The sequence below is a fragment of the Ascaphus truei genome, chromosome 16 (assembly GCF_040206685.1).
Source record: "Ascaphus truei isolate aAscTru1 chromosome 16, aAscTru1.hap1, whole genome shotgun sequence".
NCBI lineage: Eukaryota > Metazoa > Chordata > Amphibia > Anura > Ascaphidae > Ascaphus > Ascaphus truei.
The window spans coordinates 33,702,231-33,721,638 of NC_134498.1; the positions used below are offsets into that span (position 1 = coordinate 33,702,231).

The 19,408-nt window shown below is 41.5% G+C and overlaps 1 pseudogene; it reads right to left on the bottom strand.

Moving 5' to 3' along the window:
* The window catches only part of LOC142467427 (thioredoxin reductase-like selenoprotein T), a 30,231-nt pseudogene that overhangs the window by 10,588 nt on the left and 235 nt on the right, over positions 1 to 19,408 (bottom strand).

Here is a 19,408-nt window from a genome sequence, read left to right on the forward strand (position 1 = left end):
GTATGTAACCCTCCTTAGGCCGCGCTTATAGTGCACGCGACGGAGCGACGTCGCCTTCGTGAAAACTGTGAAGCCGGCAAAATTTGATTTTTCAAGGACCGTCGCGTCATGTGACGGTCCTTGAACAAATCAAATTGCCGGAATCCCGCAACGCCGCCGCCCGGCGAAACATAACTTTCGCCAGTGGCGACGAGTGACGTCACCCGTCGTGTCGCCATCGACGGCACTATAGGCACAGCCTTACCTGGCTCTAAGGGAGGTCCCCTCAGATTAATAATGTACAATGGCAGTGCTCAGTCTCCTATGTAGGGCGCAGGCTGGGTGCGGATGAAAGGATAGGAAAAAAAGACGGGCACCAGGAACTTATAAAACAAATAAGTGCTTTATTGACGGCTGTCTCAAACATTTCACAGGTATTGACAAACGTTGTACCTTGACAGAAACTCATGGCAAACAATAACTCTTGAGACGTCATCAACTGATAGTTTGGGGTCCTATCTAGGGGAGATACATGAGTAGGGTGCACATCGCAAAGGATAGAGCGGGAACAGCTTGCAGGGAGGCTTTGATGCCGTGAGAACCTGCTGGACAGGTGGGTCCAGTGTGAATGGAGGCTGAAGTATCGGCAACCCTATGAGGACAGTGGCGGTCTGACTGCTGTAGGGGCAACCCTATGAGACGAGGACAATTAGCATCTCACAAAATTAGGTTTGCCCGTACTTTCAACAGGCGCTACCTGAGAAAGGGCACGTTACTAACTAGAAAACGATAAAGGATGACAGGACACAGCTTAATACATATTCTTAAATACACGAACCTATGTACAGGACTCACAGTGAGGACCCCAGTCAGAACTCTTAAGAACTTGCTTCTGGAACATAAGAGGCGGCTATATATACCCTTACATTGACGTCATACATTACATGATGGGGAGGTGAGTAACCTGATTGAGCCCACACAGTTAACCGTCTAAGGCAGGGGTCTTCAACGCCAATCCTTAACACCCAACAGGTCAGGTTTTCAAGATATACCTTCTTCAGTACAGGTTGCTAAATCAGTGGTTCAGTCTTTGACGGAGCCACCTGTGCTGAAGCAGGGATATCCTTAAAACCTGAACATTTGAGTTTTATTGAGGACTGGAGTTGCGAACCCATGCCCTACGGCAAATCAACCCTTTACAGAAATTAGTAGACCTCCAAGAGGGGGCTACACAGTCCCCTTATCAAACATAATGTTGCCTCCAACATTCTTTCAAACATTACACAATGACAACAGTTGAAATATTTAAAACACTCAAATCCTACGTACACAGGATAATACAGCTGCATTCATTCACATCTTCACATAATACAACCACAATATCAGGCATGGTATGACATCAATAACATTTACATATTCAAAATCATACAGCTTTTCAGATGTCATGCAAAAACAATCACGGGCAGAGCAATGGGTGTGATTCTGCACTGTAACACTCTACAGAGGGTCTTCTAGCAGTAATGGGCAGCGTCACGCTTATTGACTACCCTTCCAAATGGGTACTTCTATGAAATATACCCTCTTAGACCCCTCATTGTCCACTTACTCCACCCGATCTTTGTAGACACTGTGACCTATGATAAAAAAACAAAATGTTCAATTTCAAGAATGTTTTGGCACCTAATGACACATTTAGGATGTGAAAGCGTAGAAATAAAATCAATGAGTCAAGGGTTCAAAGTATCAACGTGAGTTTATCTGCACCAAGGTACAATTGAGAGAAAAGAATTCAAAAATGAACTCATGCCTCTGAAAACATATTGCTTGGTATCACATTTGTATACATTTCAAAATGAGTAATACGCCCTTTAAGGGGGCTGGCTTAGAGATAAAAAACAATATGATGACATACAAAAATACATATTGATACATAAATATGCTTCACATTGCTATATTCTTATCCTATAATTTACCATAATGTGGGCCTCTTGACCTTCTGACTTTAAGGAGTAACCCTGTTTAGCCCTGTGTGTACTGTATCTGTCAGATAACAGAACCTAAGGTCAGCAGAATTGTCTAAGGCAGGAAAAACCTCTTACAAATGCAATTTCAATTTCTTTCATGACTCGTAGGAATTATACAAGGGCAAGTTACATCTAGGAGCGATACACTGCAGGATATCAATCATCCACAAATCATATACAAATATACATACATTCAAACACTCAAAATGGCTACTGCGCCAGAATGGAGGTGATGATAGTCTGTCTTCATATAGCCTGAGCCACGCACATTATCTCAATCTTCACAAGGAGTACAAGGTAACTCTTGTTCAACTTGGTTGCCCACTAAACTCCCTGGCAATTTTGCATGTGGCAAGTGCCTGACATCCAAGATGCTCCATCAGTAGAGAAAGTCCTTTACCTTTCGGATTGCAAACGAGAGATTTGCTATTGAAGACTGCATTTCGGGTACCACTATGTATGTGGTGTATCTTAAGTGCCCCTGTGATCTCCACCACATAGTGAGAACCAAGAGGCAATTGAGAAGGAGGATACTTGAACACGTGCACAATATTAGCATTGATTTTGACAAACATAGCGTACCCGTAATTTTTAAACACACCATAACCAAGATCCCTCTCATTTACACTATTACACTATAAAGGGATACAAGTTATTCCAGTGGACAGAAGGAAGGGGGGGGGGGGGGGAGACCATGAGAAGGCCCAGTCAAAACAATAATTTTTGGGGATATTCAAGCTGAGAACTCTTATTCCGGTGTGGTTGAATGAGGATATAGACATCCTGTCACTTTATTAGTCCTATTTGTTTTCTAGCTGGAATAATATCCTTCCTATGATTGTTATCCAGTAATATGTTTGATATAATCATGTCCTTAAACGCAAGCTATAGGAGATATCTATTTATCCTATATTGTTGTCCACTCTAATATATCATCTGGCCATGCTTTGTCTGTGATAGTTTTATTTGCCTACTATATGTAGCAAACCTGTTTTTATTCAATTCATTGTTCTCTTTATTTATATTTTTTTATTAGGTTCTCTTACTTCTCATTTTAGCTAGATTTATATTTGGAAACATAATTTCTTTTAACCTTAGAAATGTGTCTTAATGTATTTTTTACTTATTAAACGTTCAGGGCATGTAGTAATATTAAGGCACCACAAGATGGCGCCTATTTGATATCACTAGCAATCAATTGCACTTGGAATAATCCAACATTTGTGCACCTTCCCCTTTCTGACCTATTAGAAGCCTGGGAGGGGTATACATAGATGTGCATTTTCACTGTAATATTAACCCTGCTGAAGTTGCAGCAAGCTACGAAACGCGTTGGAATTTTGTTTGGCAACATATTCTTTAAGCAACTTCCTGAACTAGTGATTGGAACAAAGGGAAACTTTCACCACTCTCGGGCCGTGAGACATTTTTGTAATCCACGGGAGTACAGTGGGCAGTGACGTCATCATCTTGCGCCCCAGCACGAGTCGACGAGAGAGTTTATCTCCCTGGTGTATGATCACACCGCTCAACGGACTAGGAGTGAGGGAACTACCACTTGCTATTTCATCGTTTGGCTGCCGTACAGTGATCCAGTATACGCGGCTCTTACCTTTGATCGCCAGGAACCACCTGATCAGGTAATACTACGCAGGGCTGTTCCATGTATTCCTGAACAGGTCTGACTCGGTTCTTTACGGTAAGCCTGATTTTATACATTTTGTTATACGTGCATTACTTACCTTTTCATACCAATCACAATTTTATTGATATACTTCCCTATGAGAGTCGTGTGTTGTCGTTTTTTTTTTTAGCCTAGATCTTGGGTAGTTACACTGTCACATCAGCATGCTCCTGTATGCTCTGGGTAGTTACACTGTCACATCAGCATGCTCCTGTATGCTCTGGGTAGTTACACTGCCACATCAGCATGCTCCTGTATGCTCTGGGTAGTTACACTGCCACATCAGCATGCTCCTGTATGCTCTGGGTAGTTACACTGTCACATCAGCGTGCTCCTGTATGCTCTGGGTAGTTACACTGTCACATCAGCGTGCTCCTGTATGCTCTGGGTAGTTACACTGTCACATCAGCATGCTCCTGTATGCTCTGGGTAGTTACACTGCCACATCAGCATGCTCCTGTATGCTCTGGGTAGTTACACTGTCACATCAGCATGCTCCTGTATACTCTGGGTAGTTACACTGTCACTTCAGCGTGCTCCTGTATGCTCTGGGTAGTTACACTGCCACATCAGCATGCTCCTGTATGCTCTGGGTAGTTACACTGCCACATCAGCATGCTCCTGTATGCTCTGGGTAGTTACACTGTCACATCAGCATGCTCCTGTATGCTCTGGGTAGTTACACTGCCACATCAGCGTGCTCCTGTATGCTCTGGGTAGTTACACTGCCACATCAGCGTGTTCCTGTATGCTCTGGGTAGTTACACTGTCACATCAGCGTGTTCCTGTATGCTCTGGGTAGTTACACTGCCACATCAGCATGCTCCTGTATACTCTGGGTAGTTACACTGCCACATCAGCGTGCTCCTGTATGCTCTGGGTAGTTACACTGTCACATCAGCGTGTTCCTGTATACTCTGGGTAGTTACACTGCCACATCAGCGTGCTCCTGTATGCTCTGGGTAGTTACACTGTCACATCAGCGTGTTCCTGTATACTCTGGGTAGTTACACTGTCACATCAGCATGCTCCTGTATGCTCTGTGTAGTTACACTGCCACATCAGCGTGTTCCTGTATGCTCTGGGTAGTTACACTGTCACATCAGCATGTTCCTGTATGCTCTGGTTAGTTACACTGTCACATCAGCATGCTCCTGTATGCTCTGTGTAGTTACACTGCCACATCAGCGTGTTCCTGTATGCTCTGGGTAGTTACACTGTCACATCAGCATGTTCCTGTATGCTCTGGTTAGTTACACTGTCACATCAGCATGCTCCTGTATGCTCTGGGTAGTTACACTGCCACATCAGCATGCTCCTGTATGCTCTGGGTAGTTACACTGTCACATCAGCATGCTCCTGTATGCTCTGGGTAGTTACACTGCCACATCAGCATGCTCCTGTATGCTCTGGGTAGTTACACTGTCACATCAGCATGCTCCTGTATACTCTGGGTAGTTACATTGTCACTCCAGCATGTTCCTGTATACTCTGGGTAGTTACACTGTTACATCAGCATGTTCCTGTATGCTCTGGGTAGTTACACTGTTACATCAGCATGCTCCTGTATACTCTGGGTAGTTACATTGTCACATCACAGCGTGCTCCTGTATACTCTGTGTAGTTACATTGTCACATCAGCGTGCTCCTGTATACTCTGTGTAGTTACACTGTCACATCAGCGTGCTCCTGTATGCTCTGTGTAGTTACACTGTCACATCAGCGTGCTCCTGTATGCTCTGTGTAGTTACATTGTCACATCAGCATGCTCCTGTATGCTCTGTGTAGTTACATTGTCACATCAGCATGCTCCTGTATGCTCTGTGTAGTTACATTGTCACATCAGCGTGTTCCTGTATGCTCTGGGTAGTTACACTGTCACATCAGCATGTTCCTGTATACTCTGGGTAGTAACATTGTCACATCAGCATGCTCCTGTATGCTCTGTGTAGTTACATTGTCACATCAGCATGCTCCTGTATGCTCTGTGTAGTTACATTGTCACATCAGCGTGTTCCTGTATGCTCTGTGTAGTTACATTGTCACATCAGCATGCTCCTGTATGCTCAGGGTAGTTACACTGTCACATCAGCGTGTTCCTGTATGCTCTGGGTAGTTACACTGTCACATCAGCGTGTTCCTGTATACTCTGGGTAGTAACATTGTCACATCAGCGTGCTCCTGTATGCTCTGTGTAGTTACATTGTCACATCAGCGTGTTCCTGTATGCTCTGGGTAGTTACACTGTCACATCAGCATGCTCCTGTATGCTCTGTGTAGTTACATTGTCACATCAGCGTGTTCCTGTATGCTCTGTGTAGTTACATTGTCACATCAGCGTGCTCCTGTATGCTCAGGGTAGTTACACTGTCACATCAGCGTGCTCCTGTATGCTCTGGGTAGTTACACTGTCACATCAGCGTGTTCCTGTATGCTCTGGGTAGTTACACTGTCACATCAGCGTGCTCCTGTATGCTCTGGGTAGTTACACTGTCACACCAGCGTGCTCCTGTATGCTCTGGGTAGTTACACTGTCACATCAGCGTGTTCCTGTATGCTCTGGGTAGTTACACTGTCACATCAGCATGTTCCTGTATACTCTGGGTAGTAACATTGTCACATCAGCATGTTCCTGTATACTCTGGGTAGTAACATTGTCACATCAGCATGCTCCTGTATGCTCTGGGTAGTTACATTGTCATCCTGTACACAGAATGACCAATAAACACTTATCAGACTTACACACATACAATAGAGGAGACAAGATGAAAGACCAATAACCCCAGACCCTTTGTCTTCTCTATAGCCCCCTGTCAATAATTCTTTCACGAGAGAGAGAGAGAGAGAGAGAGAGAGAGAGAGAGAGAGAGAGAGAGAGAGAGAGAGAGAGAGAGAGAGAGAGAGAGAGAGAGAGAGAGAGAGAGAGAGAGAGAGAGAGAGAGAGAGAGAGAGAGAGAGAGAGAGAGAGAGAGAGAGAGAGAGATATCTGAGTTAAGTTATGGTGAGTAAAAAAAGTGACAAAAACCCTCCACAGGGAAGCAAATATGCAAATATAACTGTATGCTCATCTGCATGTCTTAGGCAGGTCTGCAACCCCGCCTTTCCCCATCATCACCCAGCATACAGCAGTTCCACTGCAGCAAGGGATTCTGGGAAATGACATGCAAATGAGCACACAGTGTCACTTTTTGCCTCAATAACCATTTTTAACATGGTCACAGCTTTGAGCACAGCCAGGGTTAAGGTGCATACCCAGAAAACCACCCACAGACAGCTGTTTCAACCTTGATGGGTCTCATCAGTGTGGGGTTGATTTTACTGGGAATGCAAGAGAGGCTATGGGATAGGCTAAACCATAATACTGAGTTAAGTTATGGTGAGTAAAAAAAGTGACAAAAACCCTCCACAGGAAAGCAAATATGCAAATATAACTGTATGCTCATCTGCATGTCTTAGGCAGGTTTACTCACCATAACTTAACTCAGTATTATGGTTTAGCCTATCCCATAGCCTCTCTTGCATTCCCAGTAAAATCAACCCCACACTGATGAGACCCATCAAGGTCGAAACAGCTGTCTGTGGGTGGTTTTCTGGGTATGCACCTTAACCCTGGTTGTGCTCAAAGCTGTGACCATGCAGCAAGCTTAAGCCTATAGGGAACCATGTTAAAAATGGTTATTGAGGCAAAAAGTGACACTGTGTGCTCATTTGCATGTCATTTCCCAGAATCCCTTGCTGCAGTGGAAGTGCTGTATGCTGGGTGATGATGGGGAAAGGCGGGGTTGCAGACCTGCCTAAGACATGCAGATGAGCATACAGTTATATTTGCATATATATATATATATATATATATATATATCAACAAGAAACAAACAGGACCCTTGAAACAGCACTCTAGTATGACCAAAAAATACAAAATGTATTCAAGCAATATCAAGAAAATATATACAACATATAATTAAAATTCCTGAGGTAATAAAGTCCCAAGTACCTACCCTGACTGTCAATTATAATTAATATGTAAGTATGCAGAAATATATAATTATCACAATAAATAGTACTTGCACACTACACATAAATAGAAAACCTATTTGTAAGTATTAAAGAACGCTGGAGAAGTAGGGGTAGTCCGTCTGCTTCCTGGGGTACCCCCTGGCTGACTGTCCTGCTTTCGCGCTCCTTGAGACCCGCTGTGTCCGTGGCTTTACAGTGTTGTTGAGCTGCAGAAGACCGCTGTGTCCTGTGCCGCTTGTCTGCGAGTTCCGGTGTCCGTGGAGTTCAGGGGAGGAGGTTTACCTCTTCTCCAGCACCCTCTAATACTTACAAATAGATATCCATTTACTACTGGGGGATATCTCGCTGAGCCTCTGCACTTGCTTGTAAATCTGGGACCCGGATTGAATGTATGCTGCACACTGGATGTATTGTGCTGACACTAAAGGACTATACTGGGACTTAGGAAGGAAGAGCCTGGGCACTACGGATTTCTGCTAGTGAAAAAAGATTTATTTAGCCAGTATGATGACGTTTCAGCCCCTATGGCCTTTCTCAAATGCTAATGGCATGATAAAAACCAACATAACACAGTGTCTTATATACACCCTCCCACGTGTCCACAATTGTCCGTGATTGTCCTCCATTCGAATATGCTTGTCTTCTTGCTGGTCCTGCGACATCTGTGACGTCATCATGGGGCGTCTTCCAGCCTTCCAATGCGTGTGACGTCATCGCGTTAGGTATCCAACGTAGATCCGCCTCCTGGACATTCCCTCTTGCCCTTCCTCTGACGCCTCAAGGTTTCTTCAGTCCTTCCAGGCGTGGGGCGGAGCCAAGGACCTCTGCATTGCTCCATGATGTATTCTTGGCAGCAGGGACCTCCCCTTTCTTCAAAATCGCTCCTTTAGTGCATTCATCCATATGTGATGTGGGAGCAGTGTGTATATAGATCTGTTATTCCCACGATCATCTTTATATGCCTCCTGTGTTGATGATTAGTGAATAAAGAGAGGTTTTAGTGGAATATCCAGCAAGCTCAGTATAAAATGAGGAAAAAACAGTATACAATCCATGAACACACTCAAATTAAAATCTGCAATTCTTTAATAAAGATGCTTAACACTCTTTAAAATTAAAAAAAACTCCAAGGTGTGATAGCATGATATATCCCTTAAGAACAACCATACAGACCGAAACATAAGCGAGACCTCCAGCAGCAGCAGGTACCTGTTCACCTCTCAGTCAGAAAACAACCTAGGGATAGATCATCATTGAGCCCTCTTGGGAAAACCGTATCTAAGGTAAATATCCAGAGCTTCACGTTGTAATAACAGAGTATCCCTGTCTGTCCCTGACAAGTTGTTTTTAACTAGTTCAATACCTATTAACTTGAGTGAGGTTACTGTGTGCCTAAATTCCCTGCAATGTTTCATCAATTCAGTCTCTTCAGTAGCATTATTGATCTTGCTTTGGTGTTCGATATATCTTGTTTTAAGCATGTGTTTCGTTTTTCCTATATAGCTGAGGCCGCAAGGACATGTGATTTTATAAATAACAAACACAGTTGTGCATGTTATTCTCCCTTTGATTTGGTATTTTTTCCCACTTCTAGGGCGAGTGAAATCAGTACCCGTATTGAGGCTGTTACATACCGAACAGTTGTAACATTTATAACAACCTGGTTTTGGATTATCCAAAAAATAGGGTTCAGTGTAGGCATCCTTTTTGTCTGCACTGATCAATAGATCTTTTAGGTTTTGTCCCCTCTGGTATGGAAACATGGGTTGTAATTTATACTGGGACTTGCCACATTGTGTCTTACAGGGATTGTTTCATATGGGAGCGCTACCATCTTTAAACTTTAATCCCCTTTTTCTTACCTAGGGCTGTTGCTCACAGTGTGTGGTTTCTCTTACCACTATGCTTTGTGTGATATATTATTAAGGAATGTCTTGTATCTCCTATGCTTCAGCTCACAACGGCCGGTGTATTAGGGGTTAAGGTGAAAATTATTATTTTTTTTCACCTGGTCCAACTAATTAGGTTTAATAATGGTTTTCTATTTACAGTATGTGGTGTGCAAGTACCATTTATTATGATAATTATATGTTTCTGCATACAGTACTCACATATTAAATATAATTGACAGTTAGGGTAGGTACTTGGGACTTTATTACTTCAGGAATTTTAATTATATACAGATAATACTAGAAAACTTCTAAAGACTAAACCAAGTGGGTGCAGAAAAGAAGGAGGAGATAAGATAATAGTACAGGCTGAAAAAAAACTGAAATGCATGCTTGCTAATGCAAGAAGCCTGACAGATAAAATGGGGGAGCTTGAATTAATAGCTGCAAGGGAGCAGTATGATATCATAGGCATTACTGAAACATGGTGGGATGAAACACATGACTGGACAGTTAATTTAGAGGCTTATTCCCTTTTTCGGAAGGATCGAACAAATAGAAGGGGAGGTGGAGTATGTTTATATGTTAAACCGGATTTAAAGCCTATTATAAGGGATGATGTCTATGAAGGGAATTATGAAAATGTAGAGACTTTGTGGATAGAAATTAGCAGTGGAGGTAAAAGTATAAAGAAAATGTTTGTGGGAATATGCTATAAACCACCAAATATCTGTGAGATTGAGGAAGCTAAAATACTTTTGCAAATGGAGAAGGCATCAAAACTGGGTCATGTTTGCATAATGGGGGATTTTAATTAGCCAGACATAGTCTGGGGCAATGAGATTAGCGTTACAACAAAAGGAAACAGGTTTTTGGGGGTGCTTAAAGACAATTATATGACCCAAATTATTGAGGAACCAACCAGGCTGTACTGGATTTGGTCATATCAAACAATGTGGAAGTAATAACAAATATTCAAGTCCTAGAACATTTGGGTAACAGTGATCATAACATGGTCTCATTTGAAATAAATTATCAAAAAACTGATTACTTGGGTTCAACAAAGACCTTCAACTTTGGAAAGGCAGATTTTAATAAACTGAGGTCTAATCTAGTAGTAATACAATGGGATGATGTTTTTGCAGGGAAAAATGGAGAAGATAAATGGTCAGTCTTTAAAATATTGTTAGAAAAGCACACTTATCAGTGTATACCCTTGGGTAATAAGTATAAAAGAAATAAGTCAAAACCAATGTGGCTAAATAAACAGGTAGGGGAGGAAATGGACAAGAAGAGGAAGGCGTTTAGATTCTTTAAGTCAGAAGGGACAGAGACATCGTATCAGAATTATAAGGAATGTAACAAAAATTGCAAAAGGGCAATCAAATTAGCAAAAATGGATAATGAAAAAAGGATTGCAATAGAAAGTAAGGTCAACCCTAAAAAGTTCATTAAGTACCTTAATAACAAAAAAATGAGAAAAGAAAATATAGGACCCTTTCAGTGTGAGATGGGTAGGCAGATTATTGGAGATAAGGAAAAAGCTGAGGTATTAAACAAATTCTTTGCCTCTGTGTTTACCAGGGAAGAATCAAGTTCAATAGTAGTGCCGCAGGAGGAAGCCACAACCTCCATATTAATGAACAATTGGTTAAATGAGGAAGAAGTTCATAAGTGACTTGAAAAAATTAAAGTAAATAAGGCACCTGACCCCGATGGCATACATCCAAGAGTTCTCAAGGAGTTAAGCTCAGTAATAGCCAAACCATTACATTTAATATTCAAGGACTCAATTTCCACAGGCTCAGTACCACAAGATTGGCGTAAAGCAGATGTGGTGCCTATATTTAAAAAGGGAGCTAGATCACCACCGGGAAATTACAGACCTGTAAGCCTGACTTCAATAGTAGGGAAATTACTTGAAGGTTTAATACGGGATAATATTCAGGAATACCTAATGGAAAACAAAATTATTAGTAATAGTCAGCATGGATTTATGAAGGATAGATCTTGCCAAACTAACCTTATTTGTTTCTTTGAGGAGGTAAGTAGGAATTTAGACCAGGGTAATGCAGTTGATGTGGTCTACTTAGATTTTGCAAAGGCTTTGATACGGTTTCACACAAGAGGTTGGTGTACAAAATAAAGAAAGTTGGACTCAGTAATAATATATGCACCTGGATTGAAAACTGGTTAAAGGACAGACAACAGAGGGTTGTCATAAATGGAACGTTTTCAGGTTGGGCTAAAGTCGTGAGTGGAGTACCTCAGGGATCGGTACTGGGACCCCTGCTTTTTAACTTGTTTATTAATGACCTTGAGGTTGGGATCGAGAGCAAAGTCTCCATCTTTGCTGATGATACTAAATTGTGTAAGGTAATAGAATCAGAGCAGGATGTAATTTCTCTTCAGAAGGACTTGGAGAGACTGAAAACGTGGGCAGGTAAATGGCAGATGAGGTTTAATACAGATAAATGTAAGGTTATGCATTTGGGATACAAGAATAAAAAGGCGACTTACAAATTAAATGGAGATATATTGGGGGAATCCTTGATGGAGAAGGATTTAGGAGTGCTTGTAGACAGCAGGTTTAGCAATAGTGCCCAATGTCATGCAGTAGCTGCAAAGGCAAACAAGATCTTGTCTTGCATCAAACGGGCAATGGATGGAAGGGGAAGTAAACATAATTATGCCCCTTTACAAAGCATTAGTAAGACCACACCTTGAATATGGAGTACAATTTTGGGCACCAATCCTAAGAAAAGACATTATGCAACTAGAGAGAGAGTGCAGAGAAGAGCCACCAAATTAATAAAGGGGATGGACATTCTAACTTATGAGGAGAGGCTAGCTAAATTAGATTTATTTACATTAGAAAAGAGACGTCTAAGAGGGGATATGATAACTATATATAACTATATACAAATATATTCAGGGACAATACAAGGAGCTTTCAAAAGAACTATTCATCCCACGGGCAGTACAAAGGACTCGGGCCATCCCTTAAGGTTGGAGGAAAGGAAATTTCACCAGCAACAAAGGAAAGGGTTCTTTACAGTAAGGGCAGTTAAAATGTGGAATTCATTACCCATGGAGACTGTGATGGCAGATACAATAGATTTGTTCAAAAAAAGGTTGGACATCTTTTTAGATGGGAAAGGTATACAGGGATATACCAAATAAGTATACATGGGAAGGATGTTGATCCAGGGATTAATCCGATTGCCAATTCTTGAAGTCAGGAAGGAATTAATTTTTCCCCTTAATGGGGTTTTTTGTTTGGCTTCCTCTGGATCAATAAGTATAGATATAGGATAAAATATCTGTTGTCTAAATTTAGCATAGGTTGAACTTGATGGACGGAAGTCTTTTTTCAACCTCATCTACTATGTAACTATGTATGTATATGTAACTATATGTTGTATATATTTTCTTGATATTGCTTGAATAAATGTTGTATTTTTTGGATATACTGGAGTGCTGTTTCAAGGGTCTCGTTTGTTTCTTGTTGTCATATATTTGCTGCCCTCAGCATCTTCAGGGGTGATTATATACTTATCATCTTACTTACCTGACTTTAGTGTCCGTTATTATTGCAGTCTGTTGCGGGTATTTTGTTTGTGTGTATATATATACGCTGTGTGCCCAAGGACAAAGCCATCAAGAAGTTTGTCATAAAAACATACATATATATACATACATATAACAAAAAGACACAGCGCACCCGAAATGAATAATAATATGTGTAATATATGTAACACACAACAAATACATGAACTTAAATTTAAGAAAATAAAAGTGAGAGCTGGTAGTCCAATGGTGTTAATCTGCAAGGACCCAGTACACTAAGTCCCTACTAAGCACCCACGTGAGGCATATGCAGAAAAGAAGTGGATTCTTTTAAAAACTATTTTATATTTTGAATACCTTGTTTGTCAGTCAGCGCAATTGGAACTTTTTTCTGCTATATATATATATATGCAAATATAACGGTATGCTCATCTGCATGTCTCAGGCAGGTCTGCAACCCTGCCTTTCCCCATTATCACCCAGCATACAGCACTTCCACTGCAGCAAAGGATTCTGGGAAATGACATGCAAATGAGCACACAGTGTCACTTTTTGCCTCAATAACCATTTTTAACATGGTTCCCTATAGGCTTAAGCTTGCTGCATGGTCACAGCTTTGAGCACAGCCAGGGTTAAGGTGCATACCCAGAAAACCACCCACAGACATATATATACACACATACATTTATTTCTTGTTAACCTTTCCCCTTCCCCTGTATATCAGCAAATTAACTATCTCTCCCTCTCTGTCCTTGAACCTTGGAGCATGCATAATATAAGAAGGCGAAACTCCCTCCCCCTCCCTCGTGTCTTTCTGCGATGGGACTGCTCTCTACTTTCTCCATGATAAATGTTCCCCTGTCAGTCAGCAAGATATGAGGACTATCTTTCAAGTCATCTATCTTATAACACAGGTATGCATCTACATGTGTGTGTGTGTGTGTGTGTATCTATATGTGTATCTACATGTATATGTGTGTATATACGTACAAAACAGTATGCATGTAAGTTCCAGTACGTAACATTTGGAATTTAGACCACACACAGTTCCATTCAGGCCTGATCTTGTCAAGAAGGACAGAGAGGGTAGATACATTCTTCTGGTTCATATGCTTAGGGGGGTGCAGATCACCATAGTGAATGTGTATGCCCCCAATACTGCGGAATGCCCCTCTGAGGATTTTCTTACCCTCCTCAGAGAAGTCAGAAAGGGACGTCTGATTGTAGGAGAGGACTTCAACACTGCGCTAGACAGATCTGGCCCACAACAGTCCCATGGTCAAGGATCGGTCCCGGCTGACTCCACGATCTTAATAGAAGCAATGAAATACCATTAATTGATCGACGTCTGGATTAACGCTAAACCCGGGAGTCTGGGATTACAATTTTTTATCAGCACTACACACGTTTTACTCTCTAATTGATTATTTCTTAATTGATGCCCATCTCATTTCACAAATTTCTCAGCCAACAATACATGGCATCACCTGGTCCAACCACGCCATGATAGATATAGTGGTGCCAAACCTCAACCCCCCAAATACAGCTCGACAATGGCATCTCAACGAGTCCCTACTATGTGTTCCAGAGATCCGAGTGGAGCTCGAAAGTGATATTAAAATTTATTTTGACATCAATGTCACTCGAGACCCAGCATTCCCCATAATCTGGGAAGCACACAAAGCATATATCAAGAGGCTCATTCAGGTATATAGCGAACTTAACTTCATACTAGCCAATCAGGCTGAGAAGGCTATGCGATGGACCTCACAAATATTTCACGAATAAGGCAACAAGCCTTTTTTTGCCAGAAAACAGCACAATTCACCCGCCCTACATAACATCCACGCCATACTTCAAACCGATGGACTATTGACTCATGACTATACAAAAAACAAACCTGGATCAGCACTCAAAAATAATAATGATGAAGGGCTTACGTTTTGCTTTTGGTCTCACCAAGTTTCTTCTTTAATATATAAAAAAAAGAAGCAATACAGAAAAAAATCAGCACACACAGGGAGAGGAAATGTTCGCAGACACACTGTTATATGTGCACAATAGAGCAACATTTCAGGGCCTCCTGGCCCCTTCGTCAGGCTGGGCCTGTGTCTGCCTGTTTTTTGTATAGTTGTATGCATCTTGCAGTGTGGATGCAGGATCATAGCACCTCCAGCTGAATTGTGTTAGACAGGGTGAGTGCAAGTTCATTCTATTTATTTTTCTATTGACACATGACCCCATAGAAATAATGAAACCGTTTAAAGCATTTTATCAAAGACTATACAACGGCAACAAAGTTGACTCTAATAAGGTCACCCAAACGTCGCTCGACTCCTTTCTTTCAGCCTACAAACTACCATCCCTATCTTCCAATATCCCAAACTCCCCTTAATTCTCCTATATCAGAGGAGGACGTAACAAAGATCAAAGGTCTCAAACATGTGAAGTCCGCAGGTCCAGACGGCCTCTCAAATGCATACTACCAAAAATTGGAGAGTGCCCTCACCCCTCGTCTCCTCACACTTTTCAATAAATTCCTGAAAGGTAAGCAGATCCCTGAATACTTGGTAGCGGCCAATAAGGTATTTATTCTAAAGAAAGGCAAAGATCCTACTACGGTAACTGAGCCATCTATCGTCCGATATCTCTCAACAATACTGACAACAACATTTATTCCAAGATCCTAGCCACCAGACTTAAGGAATTTATGCAACTCCTAGTCCACCACGATCAGGTAGGGAAACTCATTAATGGGTTAAAACATGCCAATAAATGGAGTATTACCCGTGTCAACAACTGTTGTGTTAAAACAGTGATGATTCAGTAAACCCCTTGGGTAGGCAATGACCCTAGAGTGTAATTCTTGTCACTGCAATCTTTATGAAAAACAAGATTTGTACTCACATTGCTGATGTGTGCTGTCGTTGCTGGTGTGTACCGTCCTTTTGTGCGTGCATCCGGTCAAAATGTAAACAGAAGAGATTCCCGTGTGGAGAGAAAAAAAAGGATGCTCTTTGATAAAGCGCTATCATAGCGTGAAACGCATCGAGGCTTATCCACACTCCATGTTGTTCACCTCCAATAAAAACTAATTTTCTTATTACCCACGCTTAGCCCCAGACTTTTTTGGAATATGCTATGCTTTGTTTTTTTTCTCTCAAAATCCCAACTATGCTGCTCTCCTTAGATGCAGAAAAAGCTTTTGACAGGCTGGAGTGGAACTACCTATTTTGAGTTATGGTCAAGGGGGTGTTTCTCTGCAGACTATATCAGTGCCCGACCACCAGGATCAAAGGGTCTGGGGTTCTATCGGAACAGATACACATCGGAAATTGCACGAGGCAAGGATGCCCTCTATCCCCACACCTATTTGTCCTCTCCATAGAACCATTAGGGACCCTAATTTGAGAAAATTCCAATATTTTTGGAATCCCAGTGGGAGGCAAAGAATACAAAATATCCAAATTCGCGGACGATGTGCTACTGAATCTCTAGACCACTAATTTCACTCCCAAATGTAGTCCAAACATTAGGAGAATTCGGGAAAGGCTCAGGATTCAAAATAATTCCGACCAAATCACTGGCTCTGAGCATTAACCTCCCCACGGAACCAGTAAAACGTCTGAAGGTGAATTTCAACTTCCTATGGCAAACACATTTCGTACCATACCTAGGAGTCAATCTCACAAAATCATCAGACTCCCTATACAAATTTAAATTACCCAAAACTCATCACGGCAATCAAGAAAGACTCAGAATCATGGAATAAATATTGTATATCTTGGATCAGAAGAATACTTTCTGTCAATATGAACCTCCTGCCACGGGTACTGTATCTATTCCCAGTCAAGTAGACGAGTGGGTGTTTTTTTTTGGAGGCGACGTGCCTCGAGTTCAATATGCACCACTCTGAAAAGAAAGTGCTTGCAAACTACTATTTTGGTGGTATCTAACCCGGGTCCGATTACACGCAATTGACACTAAAAAGTCCCCATTATGTTTTGTGGTCACAAGTGCTCTGTCACATACGGCCCACCTGTGACCCCATGACCTTTATATGGGACAAAGGTTAATACAGTTATCTAGTTGATCCAATCTTCACATCACAAGGTCCCTCAAATGAATCTCTCGCCTCAATATGTCCAATACACCATGTCTCAAACAGCACACTTGTGAGCATGTGACTTATCTATGCAACCAGGGTTAATACACACAGCTAATTGTTTGTGCTTTGTGTTCGTTTGCTGTTGCAGATCAAGCGTCTGTTAACGTCATGAGAAACTACCAATTGATGTGGTGATCTCACTAGTGCTCTTCCATTTTCGAAGCACTTAAATGAGTGTGCCTCCAAGCTGTTAATCAAGCCCCTGGAAGAGGACAGGGCGAAACGCGTGTTAGGGTAGGTCTTGTCTTACATCCTCTCAGACATCCATGATGCACGCTTACTCTTTACTACAGCCAAGACTGTTATGATTTAAGGATCGATTTGTTCCTTGGCCTATATCCAGCGATTGTGACTTGAACATTTACTCTGTTCATTTATTCCTGCTAGAAAGTGCCGATATCCATTTTTGTATTTCCTGTTTCATTTTTTTTTAAACTCCATAGTCTTTAGTCCTTCTGCGCATGTCTGCCCGGCAGTGTTTCTTCAGCCTTGTCTCGAGCTTATGTATTAAGAGTTTTTTAGCTACCACCTGTTTATCCAAGATTTTGCATTTTGACCGCCAGGTCTACGTCGAACACACTATTTTTATAGACCCCCTTTTTGTCAGGGACCACAGTTTACAGTGGTAGGCAGCATAGGATTTAGACCTTTATGCATTATTTGTGGCATATATTTTGTGCTTTTTCATGGAGTCTTTTTGTTATGGAGAGGACTTGTTTTTAAATAGCATGTTTTTTCTTTATTTGTAATAAAAAGTGTATTAATTTTGGTATACTGGAGTGCTTATCTTAGGCTACGCTCATAGTGCCGGCGATGGCGACGTCAGGCTACGGTCGCTGGAAAAATTAAATTGAGATGACTTCCAGCGATCGTGCCACGCTTACTATAAGCGCACGCGACGGCGGCAATGCATTTGTTTTGATGCGGCGTCTGTCGCCGGCACTATAAGCGCTGCCTTATAACCATATTTATTTATTTTATTTATAAAATATTTTACCAGGAAGTAATACATTGAGAGTTACCTCTCGTTTTCAAGTATGTCCTGGGCACAGAGTAAAACAAATAATACATGGTTACAAGTACAGTTACATAAATGAACAAGGTATACATTACACTGGCGACACACTTTATTCGAGCTCGGCTAGTCCCACGATTTCGGGTATACCCGGGTGTATTGAGGTTTGTGACTGTTTTCTGCCCGAGTGCATTGAGGTATTTTCCAAGCAGGGATTGAAGCATTTTATTCCCGCTGGCTGCAATACTGCACAGTATATATATATATACTGCATTACAATTCATGAATTTATGCCATCTGGTAGACACGCGAAGCATTGCAGCCTATTAAATCCTAATCATTATCATTTAACAGATCAGCCGCCCGTCAGCCAGGCATGAACCCAGGCTGGGAAGGCAAACGCAACGGGGCTTGTCAGAGGTGAGGAACGGCGCATTCCAGGTATCTGCCAGGTACATACTGGGTATTTGCTCGAATAAAGTGTGTCGGTGCAGTATATACAAGACATTGCGTGCACAGTTAAAGAAAATATATATTATGAGCGTATGAAACAGTTACAGACCAGATTAAAGTGTGAGACAGCCTTAGATTTGAAAGAACTTAAGCTGGTGGTGGATATGAGAGTCTCTGGTAGGTTGTTCCAGTTTTGGGGTGCACGGAAGGAGAAGGAGGAACGTCCGGATACTTTGTTGAGCCTTGGGACCATGAATAGTCTTTTGGAGTCTGATCTTATTTGTCTTAACTCAATGCCCAGGACATACGTGAAAACGAGAGGTAACTCTCAATGTATTACTTCCTTGTAAAACATTTGATAAATAAATTATGATGTGACATATGCTACAGCTGTCAACAATACCTCAACGCATTTCGCACTCTGTGCTTCATCAGGGTTAACGTTGCAAAGAAATAATATTTTATACCTTCACTGGGCACTTAATCAATCAATGAATCAAGGCAAAATGCAAAAAAATACATCAATCTGTTCATGATTAAAATTCACATATTAAAATTGATCCATCACTGGAGGACACGTTTCACATAAATCAACGAAGTGCAAAAATACAA